Source organism: Lissotriton helveticus, chromosome 9 (genome assembly GCF_964261635.1).
Source record: "Lissotriton helveticus chromosome 9, aLisHel1.1, whole genome shotgun sequence".
Taxonomy (NCBI): domain Eukaryota; kingdom Metazoa; phylum Chordata; class Amphibia; order Caudata; family Salamandridae; genus Lissotriton; species Lissotriton helveticus.
The window spans coordinates 394280418-394293793 of NC_136070.1; positions in this window are offsets into that span (position 1 = coordinate 394280418).

The following is a 13376-nucleotide window of genomic DNA, read 5'->3' on the forward strand; positions in this document are numbered from 1 at the left end:
GATCCTGGATATTTTTACTCTGTATTACGTTAGCATGGTCTCATTACTGGTTTAAACGCCATTTTTCCTTTTTTGTAACTTCTGCACACGACACTTAGTTGTTGCTTTAGCTTTCAGCCTACCTGCGTCAAGATCTATGCCTGCTTCAAGCAGGCGCAGGGTTTTGATGTAGCTTTGTCCTATCTGATTGTAAATGCGGCACACCGTGGGTGGCAGAGCAGCGGTGCACGTTAACTGGTGCATCCCTGGGGATGTGCTAGTTAATATAAATCTGTCCCTTTACATTTAATTATGTGCAGGGGACACAGAGTAGGTGAGGTTTATCCAAGGTTAAGAAGAGATGAGTCCTGTTCAGTGAAAAATTGGAGATAGGCTTCAGTATATTATATACTTAAGTAGTGTGTTAAGTTTTTGATGACTGTTATTAATTTACTGTTGGGTAATAGTGGTTAATAACATTTTTTATTATATTTTACCACAGATTCAACTGCACATTATTTCAAGATTTTAGGATGCCTAGCAAAGAAAGAGTAAGAAAGGCTGGAAAACGTCAAAGACAGCAGGAGCATGGAATATTGCAGCAGTCCTCTAACAAAAAGATTTGTCAAGTCACCAAGAAAGCACCGGGTAAGAGTCGAAAAACAGTCATAAGAAATATGTGTACTAAAAAAAATATTACTACAGAAAATGTTTCACTCCAGAAAAGGAGACCGAATTCAAATGGTAAGGAAAGGCCAATGAGAAATGTTACTGCTAGAGTAAGAGATAACTCTATGCATGAAAGTAGAAGGAAACAACAGTTTAGGGATATTCGTAAACGAATGTTCCGCAACAGGATAATTGGGAATTTGTTAAAAAATATTAAGAAAGGTCAGCAGAAAGTGGTTTTTTATAAGAGAAAAAAAATAGTTGAGAAAGTTATTGATCAGGCATTTGAATTTAAACGTAAGTTATTTATTTTGACAATCAATAGAATTAGGAAGCTAAACAAGGTAATTTATGATTTCAAAAGAAATAGTAGATGGAAGAGAATAGTTAATCGTAGTAATTTTTGTGAAGTTTTTTCTGGAGAATGGATGCATAGTTCAAGCTCTGAGGCATTTTTTAATGAGGAGAGTTATTTCCAGGATAATGATTTGGTGCATGCAGTTGACACCAGTGGTCGAGCTTATGAAGTGAAAGATGGTTGTCCAGTTGAAAAAGAAAAACTTGTGAGAACAGAGATAGAAGAGGTGTTAGGTAATGAGGTTTTAGGGAGACGTCCTAAGGGTCCTGTGTACACCTGGAAGTGTAGTAGTATTTGCAGTGTACGACAGGATTCCATCAATTTGCTTTGTGATTTTATACGGTCATTTAGTAAGAAAAGTTTGAAGCAGAAAATGAAGTTGTTGCAAGAATTAGATCCTTGCAGAGTGAGAGAAGTGATAGGTTTGCATGGTCATTCACTGGCTTGTCTTTCCAGGAGAGTATGCCAGAGTGTTTTTCATCATTTCAGGATGCTAGCAGTGCATCATAATAAAGTGAGGAAATTAGTTAGAATGTTGTATTATGCTAAGAGTCCAGCAATTATGCTAAAACAATTATGCGCTGCTCTTTTGCATGGTTCTGAAATAGATGTGAAAAATATATGTGAAGAAATTGAGTTTTGTTACTTTGGAAGTAAAGAGGAGAATGTTGAAATTGACCAAGAAGAAGAGAGTAATGTGGAAGATAGTGTACAGGTTTCCAGTACAGATAATTTCCAGAGGGAAATTGCGACGTTTGAGGTGAAATCAAGTGAGAGGCCAAATTTCACTTGTGTGTGTTGTCGACGCACTTATTATAAGAATCAGACTAAGTTAGTGGATTTATATGGAAAAAGTGAAAGGGAAAATAATAGTGAATGGAAGGATTTTACAACATACTTGATGGTAGAAAATTGTTTTGATTTGGGATTGGATCAACGTGTGTGTACTTATTGTTGTAACAAATTAAATCAAAACCAGATGCCTGCTAGAGCAGTTCATAATAATCTGGAATTGGTTGAAATTCCTTCTGAATTGAAGGATTTAAATACTTATGAATCTATTTTGATTCAAAGTATCCATCCCTTTCAGGCTATTGTAAGAATGGAGCCAAAGACAGGGAAATTGCCTCCATCAGATTTACAGAGAGGATTAAAGGGAAGAGTTGTTTATTTGCCTCTAGATTTGAAGAAAAACATTAACACAATTGGAGTAGAAAAAGTGGAAGAGGAACCTCTGGTTATCTTAGTTAATGGGGTTCCGACAAAGAATAAGAAAATATGGCAAGATTTAGTAGATGTTAGGAAAGTCAAAAGGGCAACATTGTATTTGAAAAAATATAATAAATACTATAAAAATGTATATGTTGCAGAAGAGGAAGTAAGTGAGGAAGAGGATAGCGATTTGTGTGCTGGTCAAATTGAGAAAGTAGAACCCTGTACTAGTGAAGAAATATATGAACATTATAGTGTTCATCCTTTGCATTCCAAGGAAGTCATGGGGAATGCTATTGAGTTGTTTCAAATGAAACAAGCGAAAGGGAGTCCCATTAGTGTTTGGGAGGAAAGTTTGGAAGCTCGGTGTTTCCCACAGCTTTTTCCAACAGGTCAGGGAGGAAGATATGATGAGCGACCTCATCAAATTCCTGCTTCTGAATACCGGACTTTGCGATTGTATGCAGGAGATCCTAGGTTTCGACAATGCATTCCTTATTTGTTTCATCTCCTGTTTGAAAGCGATCTGTCTGGACTGTCATATGCAGTGAACCACATCTTGAAAAGTGGTATACACATGCAAAACATCTCGGCAAGTGACTTTATGGATAAAGTCAATGTCCAAGACAGCATTTTGGATTCTCACCTGATTAATCTCATGGCGTGTCAGCGTGGTACTAATGAGTACTGGTACCGTCGTCATGGTGATTTAAAATGTATGCTGAGGAACTTAGGAACTCCCACATGGTTCCTCACTTTGAGCTGTGCTGAGTATGGCTGGGAAGACTTACTTGAATTTCTACGAGAGGCAAATGCTAACGTAGAAAACATCGAATTCAAGACACCCGGAGAACTGTGCTCTTTGGATCCAGTCAATGTATGTAGGTACTTCAATCATAGATTTGAAGGTATGATGTCTTTCATCATGAATAAGAAGAATCCACCTCTTGGAGAGGTGTTGGATTTCTTCTGGAGGAAGGAGTACCAAGCAAGAGGTGCTCCTCATATACATATGTTGCTGTGGATCAAGGATGCACCTAAATTTGGAACGGATGCAGACGACTCAGTGATGAGTTTCATAGAACAGTATTCTACGTGTGCTGTTCCAAACGCAAAGGAGAAAAAAAGCCTAAGAGAAAAAGTTCTACGTTTCCAAAGCCATCGATGTGGAAAGTACTGTCGTCGTAAATTCCGGAACAAAGACAAGTTCTACACCAAATGTCGTTTCGGCTTTCCACGATCGGTGATTTCTAAAGGAAGAGTGAACAGTTTGATGTCTTCGCTGCGACATAATGTGATGAAGAAATCACCTAAAAACACATACAATTTGAAGAGGAACGAAGAGTCTAAGTACATCAACGACTACAACCCGGTGATTTTGTCCATGTGGAATGCTAACATGGATATACAGTTTGTGGCTGATAACTGTATGGCTGTGGCTAGGTATGTGACATCTTACATCACCAAAAAAGAGAAGACAGAATTGAAGGATATGTGGGAGGACATTTCCCATGAAAAGAGCCTCAGCAAGAAGTTGTACAGTTTCAGTCTGAAGATGTTGTCGCATCGAGAAATCGGAGCTTACGAATGTTCTGACCGGTTGTCTTCAGCAAGTCTCTATGCCAAGTCCAGGAGTATCGTTTGGGCGAGTGTTGGTCTTGCTGCAACGCGTAATCGAGTTCTGAAACCTGTGCGGGAAATTGAGTATTTGGCGGAAAAGGAGCCAAACAGTACCGACATTTTGAAGAGCAACATGTTGGATACATATTATCCAAATCGAAGCAGTCACCTCGAGAATGTTTGTCTGTATGAGGTTCTGCAAAATTACATATTCAAGAGGAACATCAAAGAAGATACTGAGAAAGGAGTGTATGCTGTAATAGGAAGTGAGGGATGTCTGGTCAAGCAAAGAAAATGCCACTTGATAAACCATCGAAAATTGAGTGGCGAATCTCCTGAAAAAAAGGAGTTTTTCTATTTAGCACTTTTGCAACTTTTTAAGCCTTGGCGTGCAGAAGAGGAACTGCTTGGAGATTTCCTCTGTTACGAAGACTCTTTCAATGCTGCCAAGGAGACCATAGAATGTCCTGCTTTTCCCAAATATGTAGAAATGTTGAATGTGGAAATTGAGCAGGAAGCAACGATTGCAGCCGAGATTGCCAGAGACAGTTCTCAGGACAGTCAGAGTTCTGCTTCATTGAGTCAGGATCCACTAGGAGGACCTCTTATCGAAAATGAAGCTGCCACTGCTATGAATGAAGTGGAAAGAGCCATGGCACATGCTCAGGAGGATGCGGTTAACTTAGAAGAGTTGGAAAGACAACTCAACGTTGAGCAGAGGAAAATATATGACGAACTTACCATGCAAATTGATCATGGATTAAGTCATGATAAGAAAGAGTGCTCATGTACGTCGTTGAAGCCTGTCCGACTGTACGTGAGTGGAGAAGCGGGAACTGGAAAAAGTTTCCTTATTAAAGCAATTTCATGTTATTTGCAGGAAAGGACAGAGTCATCGCTGTCTTGTGTTGTCACCGCTCCAACTGGACTGGCAGCACATAACATTAAAGGGATTACTTTACATCGTTTACTGATGCTGCCAGTGGAGCATGACAACAAATTAGAATATCACAAGCTATCTGGAGATGCTTGTTTTGAAGTTTCAAGAGTCTTGAGGAAAATGAAACTTCTTATCATTGACGAAGTAAGCATGGTTTCCAATGTTATGCTTGCCTTTGTGCATTTGAGAATGCAAGAAGTTCTCAAAACAGAGTATGATGTGTTATTTGGTGGCAAACACATCATTGTTTTTGGAGATCTTCTGCAGCTGACACCAGTGAAAGGGCAACCTGTGTTCAAAATGCTCACGCATGAAGATACCAGGAAGTGCTTAGGGAGTATTGGCAACGTCAATATATGGTTAAACTTCAATTATGCTGAACTGCATGAAAATATGCGTCAGGCAAAGGATGAAGTTTACAAGACTATTCTACAAGATGTTAGAATTGGAAAAGTGACCGAGCATGGGAAAGAAGCTTTACATGCACGATTACTGACAAATTTATATCCAGACGAAGATGTTGTGCCTGAGAATATTTTTCAGAAAGTTACTGAGAAAAAATCTGGAATATGTTTGATGCCAACTCTTGCAGAATGTGCCAAATTCAACAACAAAATGTTGCATTTAGAAAAGCAAGAGATTGTGAAATTGGAAGCTATTGACAGAGTAGAGCATATGGGATCAACAATTATTTTGTCTGAGAATCTGAAAACAAAATTGGATTCATTAGAGAAGAGTATATCTAAAACTGCGGGTTTTGAAAAGACTCTGAATGTGTGCTTGAACTGCCGTATAATTTTAAGAAGGAATTTACATGTTGAAAGAGGTCTGGTAAATGGATCAATGGGTAATGTTGTTGATTTTGTGAAATACAGAAATAGAGATGGAATTGAATTTTTAAAAATTAAATTTGATGGCATTGAGGAAGTACAGCTAATTGCTCGTTGTTCTGCTAGATTTTTGCTTGTAAAAGACTTATATGTTCGTCGTAAGCAGTTTCCTGTTTGCTTGGCATATGCGGTGACAATCCATAAATCGCAAGGTTTAAGTGTAGACTGTGCATTGGTGAATATTGGCAGTTCTGTGTTCAAGGAGGGTATGGCATATGTGGCATTGTCACGAGTTAGGACTTTATCGGGATTGTATTTGATTGAGTGTGATGTCACAAACATTTGTGCGGATCTAGATTGTGTTAAGGAATACAATAGGTTGAGAAGAGAGTATGCGCCACATTTGCCTCAGTATCCTTTGTTTGAGAAACGTGTGGTAGGCCGGAAACGAAGAAATGTGACCAATACTGGGGAGGTTGTAGCAAAAAGACGAAAAGTTGATGAACCTGAAATTATAAGCAGAAACAAAAAGGATTCTGTTGAAGATGTTGTTGGTTTTCAATTTGAAAACAGTTCTGGTGTCAACTGCTATGCTAATGTAGTGGTTAATGTTGTCTTTTCTCTAGAAACTTTAAAAGAACAGACTGTGGTCAATTCGGATCAAAGATTTTGCAGTTTGTTAAATTCTGTGTTAGAGAAATGTAGCACTGATAGAACAAACATAGAAAGTGTGTCTGAAATTCGAAATCTGTTAGACAGATGTTCAGGCCAAACACAATTCTCTCAAAATAGTCAGCAAGATTGTCAGGAGTTTTTAATGTATATGCTTGATGTATTGCATGATGAAGGTGTAGATGTAGATCACCTGTTTGGGCTTTCTTATCAATGGCAGCATGACTGCGAGAACTGTAGGGTATCAGCTACTACTAGTGTAGACTCAGAAAGATTTATATATTTAACTTTGCCAGACAGTAAATCAGTCTCTTTTAATAAGCTAGTAAAAGCAGCTGATCACAACATGGAGTGTAGCCAATGTAAATCTGAAATGATGTCCACTTTATTTATACGAACATATGGCCAGTATGTCATTTTAATGTTCCAACGATGTAGGCCTGATGGAACAAAATTGACAACTTTAATTAAAAATTTTGTGGCTTCACAGTTGTCAATATCAGGAAGGACTTTTGTAACTGTAGCAATTATATATCATGATGGTCCTTCAATAACATCAGGACATTATACAGCTTATTTAAAGTGTAGAAATGGCTGGTCATTCTGCAATGATTCTGTTTTAATTTTAAAAAAAAAATTGCCTTTTGACCTTAAAAACTCTTACCTGGTGTTTTTAAAACCAAAATTTTAGGGAAAGAATCTCGGGATGTGCTCTGAGGAATTTCAAGAAGTTCTTATGGCTCCTACACTATTTGGCCTTGAGGATAAGTGTAGTACAGAGACATAACTTCTAACCATAAGACTGGACGTCATGGAAAAATAACTGCAATTTGAATGAGTTCAGAAAAACTATTTCTTTTTATAAGCTAATTGAAGCAGCGAATCAAAACATGGAGTAGAGGGAATGTAAGTCTGCAATGCTGTCTACTGTTTTACATTGCTTTGTGATTAAAAGTGATGTAGAGAATTAAATAATTGTACTAGTCATAAAGGTAGTGTAAGTCTGCTTCATAGTAAGCAGTATCAGTGTGATAGGAAATGTAGAACATGATTGAGCAAGAAGGGGAAGATATTACTAGTCCAGGATTGTGTAAATGATCTTCAACATTTTAATTCTGAAAGTTGCGGAAATGCGAAAAGACGGGATTGGCTTACAAGAAATCCAAGAGTTATACATGGCTCTGACACGATTTGGCCTTGTGGAATCGTGTGGTAGAGAGCGAGAAGTCATTTATTGTATGTAACATGTTTTTGAAAACGATGGAGGTTTTCTTTCAGAAAGTGGCGGGTTGAAAGTAATAACAGCACAACAGAGTGTAAGCTGTTCATAGGACATCCTTGGCCGTCATGGAAAGTAAGTTAACTTTAAGGAGTTCTGAATTCTGATTTGTAATGTATGGGTTTTTTAAACACAATCATTTTGATTGTGTTTTTTTTTCCCCGCTGTTATATGATGAATACCTTCAAGTCACTGTTTTAGTGAAATTTGATACATTCTGAGAACAGCAAAAATAAACCATTTAACATGTATAATTAATTCTGTTCTGTTTGCATTTATGATGTACATGTAGAACTGTGTAGGAGGCATGGAGAAGGTGAGGCTTCTGTCAGTGTCAAAGTTGTTGCATACAGTGCTCATATTCTACGTAGTCTTTTATATTTCATTACTTTCACTGTTTCTGACAGATCTAAAAAAATTTTTTTTAAAAGAACAGTAAGTATAAGGGAAGGAAACAGACAGTTATGTTAAAAGAAACACAGCTATAGGGAATAAACTAGGGATACTGTTACCCGCAATCCTCTGCTGATGATGTCACTGAGCATGTCATGAATGATGTAATATGTGACATCATCAGCAGTGGATTACGGGTAATAGTATCTCTAGTTTACTCCCCTATAGCTGTCTTTCTTTTAACATAACTGTCTGTTTCCTTCCCTTATACTTACTGTTCTTTTTTATAAAAAAATTTTTTTGGTTCGCTTCCGGTTCGCGTACCGGGGAGCGAACTGGGAAGCGAACTAAGAGAAATAGAGGTTGGCACAGTTGCAAATATTGTACCAATTTTTTTATAACGGGGAGGTAGTTCTGAAAAGAACTTTTTTTTAAATTGTTTTTGTTGTTTTATATTTTTTTTATTATTTTTCTGAACATTTTTTTTACTTTTTTTGAATTTTTCTGAACAGTTTTATATTTTTTTTGGTTTTTTTTCGGAGGGGGCAACGAAAACGATTCATTGTAAAGGGCTCAACAGGAGGAAGAAAACAAAAAAAAGAATTTATTGTTTGGTGAGTTTCGGACAAACATGAGCATGATTGTTAATAGCTCTGTTGATCAGAGTGATGCTACTTTCTGCGTAGCAAATGATTCCACTGCAATGTACGCAGACTTGTTTTACTTCACGAAATCTCGTTTGTATATTTGGCACCATCTCCCTGCCCTCTGGTCCCGTTACTTCCGGTACAACAGATCTTCTGGCCATAATAGGGAGATTATCTAGGTCGTCCTGTTCCTCTTCTTCCTCTTCTTGCTGAATTATAACTTTAGCAGGTGGTCCACTCTTCCTTGGATGTGGTGGAGGTGGTGGGGAAGCACCAGCTGAAGCTAGTAAAGAAGCCATTGCTCACTGGTAACAAAGGGTCTTTCTCTCACAATGATGAAAGTCAGAGTGAGGAAAGAAGGAGGGATTTTCACCATTTGGGAAAAAAAATAGTTCTCAACCAATGAAAAGTGTTCATTTTAGATCATATGACCTAGTCTTACATCATTAGGAAACCGAAAGTGAAATGAACCAATGAAAAGTGTTATTACCAAGTCACATGACCTGCTGTGTTTACGTTACGCGCTTTGCAGGGCCTCCCGGTTTGCTTCCAGAAACCTGTGCTTTGCGACTCGGTAAGCGTACGAGTTCGCTAACGTAGCACGTCATATGACGTATCACGCGACAACGCGAAACGTCATGCGGACGGGAGGCGTCACGATGTTGTTTTCTAACGCGGCAGTTGCGGTAAAGAAACGTTTACCGGCTCGCGGTCTATTTCGCGGCATCAAGGTCAGCTAACGGGAAGCTTCCCGATTCGCGAAGCGGGAACGAAGAAAAAAAAATATTTAAAAAAAAAAATTATTCATAAACATATAAAATATATTTTTGGATTTAAAGAAGAATACATTTTACAGCTACAGATATTAGCTGTTAAAAAACCAATGAAATTCACTGAAAAAACCATAGGTTATAGACCATATATAGTTAGGAATTAGCATTTACAAAACCTTGAAAATTCACTGAAAAAACCATAGGTTATAGACCATATATAGTTAGGAATTAGCATTTAAAAAACCTTATTTTACTCACACAAAACCATTGAAATTCCATATATAGTTAGTTGCACTAACTATATATCGCGCACCCGTAATCCACTGCTGATGATGTCACATATTACATCATTCATGACATGGTCAGTGACATCACTGATGACATCACTGATGACATCTCAAATGACATCACTGATGATATCTCATTTGACATCAATGGTCACATCAATGATGATATCATTAATGTGACAATACAATGCATCTCCTCACACTTTAATATAACCTCTGTTACACCCAGTGTTAAATACAGAGTATAATTTTTGAAACCATTGACACACCAATACTAGTTACTACATACCCACTCACTGATTCCTACGTCTACACACACATTCACTCATTCACCCATACAATCATTCATACATACAATCACTCATCTTTACAACACTATCATATGCACTCATACACCTATACAGACACTCACACTCTGTCACTCATCCATGGAGTTACTCACACACCTAGTCAGTCCTGTAAAGAATCAATCACAGTTCCATTTTCTAATCTACACAGTTAAACATAGAGTACCTTACATTTTAAAACATATACTAACACATACTTACTCTCTTATAGAATCACTGATACAAGTACACATTGATCTGCACAGAGTCACACACCTCCCAGCCAGTCATACACACACTCAGTCTCCCATACAAATACTTGTGCAACCAATCAATAACCCATATAGCTACTTATATAGCTACTGATCAACACATGCAGCAGCTTGCACAACAACAGACATGCTGATGCACACTTTCAGACAGTTTAGTCACTAACCCGTGCATTTAGTAAGACGCATTTAATCACTCACTCATACAGTCAATCACGCACCTACTAAAACCTTCATTGAGACACTTATACATCCACTCATTCTTCAATATGTAAAACATATTTAAACTTTACAGAAACACATAATCACTGGATGTTGTCATCAGTGATGTCATTTGAGATGTCATCAGTGATGTCATCAGTGATGTCACTGACCATGTCATGAATGATGTAATATGTGACATCATCAGCAGTGGATTACGGGTGCGCGATATATAGTTAGTGCAACTAACTATATATGGAATTTCAATGGTTTTGTGTGAGTAAAATAAGGTTTTTTAAATGCTAATTCCTAACTATATATGGTCTATAACCTATGGTTTTTTCAGTGAATTTTCAAGGTTTTGTAAATGCTAATTCCTAACTATATATGGTCTATAACCTATGGTTTTTTCAGTGAATATATATATATATATATATGGCAGAGTGATTTCGAGTGAGCTTCTAAGCTTCAGGGCACTTGGTATAATATATATATATATATATATATATATATATATATATATATATATATATATATATACTCCCAAATCGGTTCACAATTCCGGTAATGCAGCGCTCAATGCTGGTGCGATTCCCCTGCGGCTGAACCACGCCGCTATAAATTTCACAACTTCTCCTTCACCAGGAAAAAATGGGTCGCACACCCAGGGCAGTACTTAATCTCAGCTTTATTTGTATTCAGGCATACATAGGCTGACAGCGCGTATATTGATCTACACGTTTCGGTGTATCACCACCTTGCTCACGATCAACGGGCTATCCCGCCCATAATGTTTTTAAATGTTCTCCACATTCATTCGTGACCATTTCCTGTCACGTGTTTTCCTGCCAGGAATTCTGGTACTTGTAGTTATGTTCGTGGATTTTGTAAATGTTCGTTTGGTTGCTTTAACAATGGGTATATGTATGCATACCTTTTCCAAATCATTTTCTTATTAACAATTGTATCTTCCGTTTATTTTCAAAGTGATGGACACTATTATGATCTAATTTTCACATTTCCCTTCGGAATCTTTCCTGCCTTCCAATAGGCTGTGTTGTGTTGTCCGATAATTTATCAATAGAATATTATTTTCTTTTATAGTGTTTTTGTCATTTAGTTGCTTACACTTTTTAAATGTATACCCATTGCATTGTTCAAACAATACTTTCTTAGAGTTTCTTAACACGTTACATTCCTTACAGATGGACATACAGTTCTTCCGATTGATTCAACCCATGGGGGTGCAGCGTTCTCAGGTTTAAGATAAATCCTGATTCTGTTTGCCTTAGTTTTTTCTCCCGATCTCCGCCTTGATCTCCCTTTGGAATTGTTTCAATGCCATAAAATTTCATTTTTTGCCAATCTCCTTTATGGAATTGTTCCATATGTTTGGCTATGGCGTTGGATCGTAAGATTGGAATTTGATTTCACCAACGGTTCCCCCTCTTCTTGCGGGAGCTCTGGGGTCCTGCTCTTCCTTTTCCCCTTCCCCTTCCAACCTCCTCTTCTGGTTCGTCTTCGTTTTCTGGGGGTCTTGATTTTCCACCCCGAAGCCAACTCTGGCGTATGAGGTTGAATTCTAAGTGAAAAGGAGTCTTGGATACCTCCCTTGATGTTGATGCTGTTTCTTCGCCTGATTGTTCCTCTTCAGTGGCTTCTGATTCTGAGGTTTCCACTCGTACATTTGGCACCATTCCCTTCTTTTTGTTCAGTGCTTTTCGCGGGGCATCAAACTTTTTCGAGAAAGTAAGTATACGACCAAGAGCATAATCGCGTTCGTCTCGTTCGTATTTTTCTTGTTTTCTTTGCCTGATTTTCAGTTCATATTTCACAAGACATTTTTTCATTTCTTCTCGCAATTGCTCTTGTTTGACTTTATCGTTGTCCTTAGCAATGTCTCTTTCTAGGTTTTCAATTTCTTCCATTATTTTAGCTCTGTCACTCCACGCAAACTTAACCAACAGGTCAAGCATGGCCTTACAGGATGCTGCTGTTAATTCTGCCCATTGATCTAGTAATTTGGGATCAGGGTTCTCATAGGCGGGGACCGTGTAAATACGCAGACCCCTCGGAACCCTATTAACATCCATGTAATTCTGTAGGGAGGTGGCTTCCCACCATTTTCTTATCTCCCTTTCAGTGCATCTCTCCAGTTTTAGGAATAGGTTTTGGAGTGAACTTCGTGCTTCCGCTCGCCCACCTCCTGCGTCTAACGTCACCGTTGCAGGCAATGTCAGTTTTTTAAAAATGTCCAGGGCCGCCTCTCGGCGGTTTGCTTCATCGCACATGCTGTTGGGCGCGAATTACACAGGGAAGCCTCCCCGTGTCCGGTGTCTTTACCCCCCACGCTCTTGCTTCGGAGTATCGAAACTATTCTGTAATGCAGTCTTTTGAGAGAAGAAAGTCTTTAGAAGCGGCTTACCCGACACCGGTGTTCAGTCCTGTGCCATCTCGCCGTCTGTATCTTCTTTTCTCCCTCAGAATGTTATTCCTCCAAAGCGGTGCCCCGATACACAATTAAATGCGCGCTCCACTTGTACCACAATTCTCGGGTCACTCGTCGGCGGGTGCTTGATTCTCGATGGTACTCGCGTTAACATCAGGCTCCAAACTCCGTTTCATTGATAAACAAAGTACAGCACTCCAGGGGGGTAAGGGCAGGATTTTCTTTATTCCGCCGTTAGCAAAACCAAACGCGTTTCGGACGTAAGTCCTTCGTCAGTGTCTACTCAAAGCCTCGCGAGGCGGCCACTTTTAACCACGTTTGGATACATTTGGATACGTCATTACGGCATAGTAGCAACAGTGAAAGATGGTTTTGAGATCGCGTAAATGCACTCGTGAGTGTGGCGGCCATCTTTTAGTGTTCACAATTGAACTGAAATCCTACGTGGATCATCAAAAATAATCTTGCATAA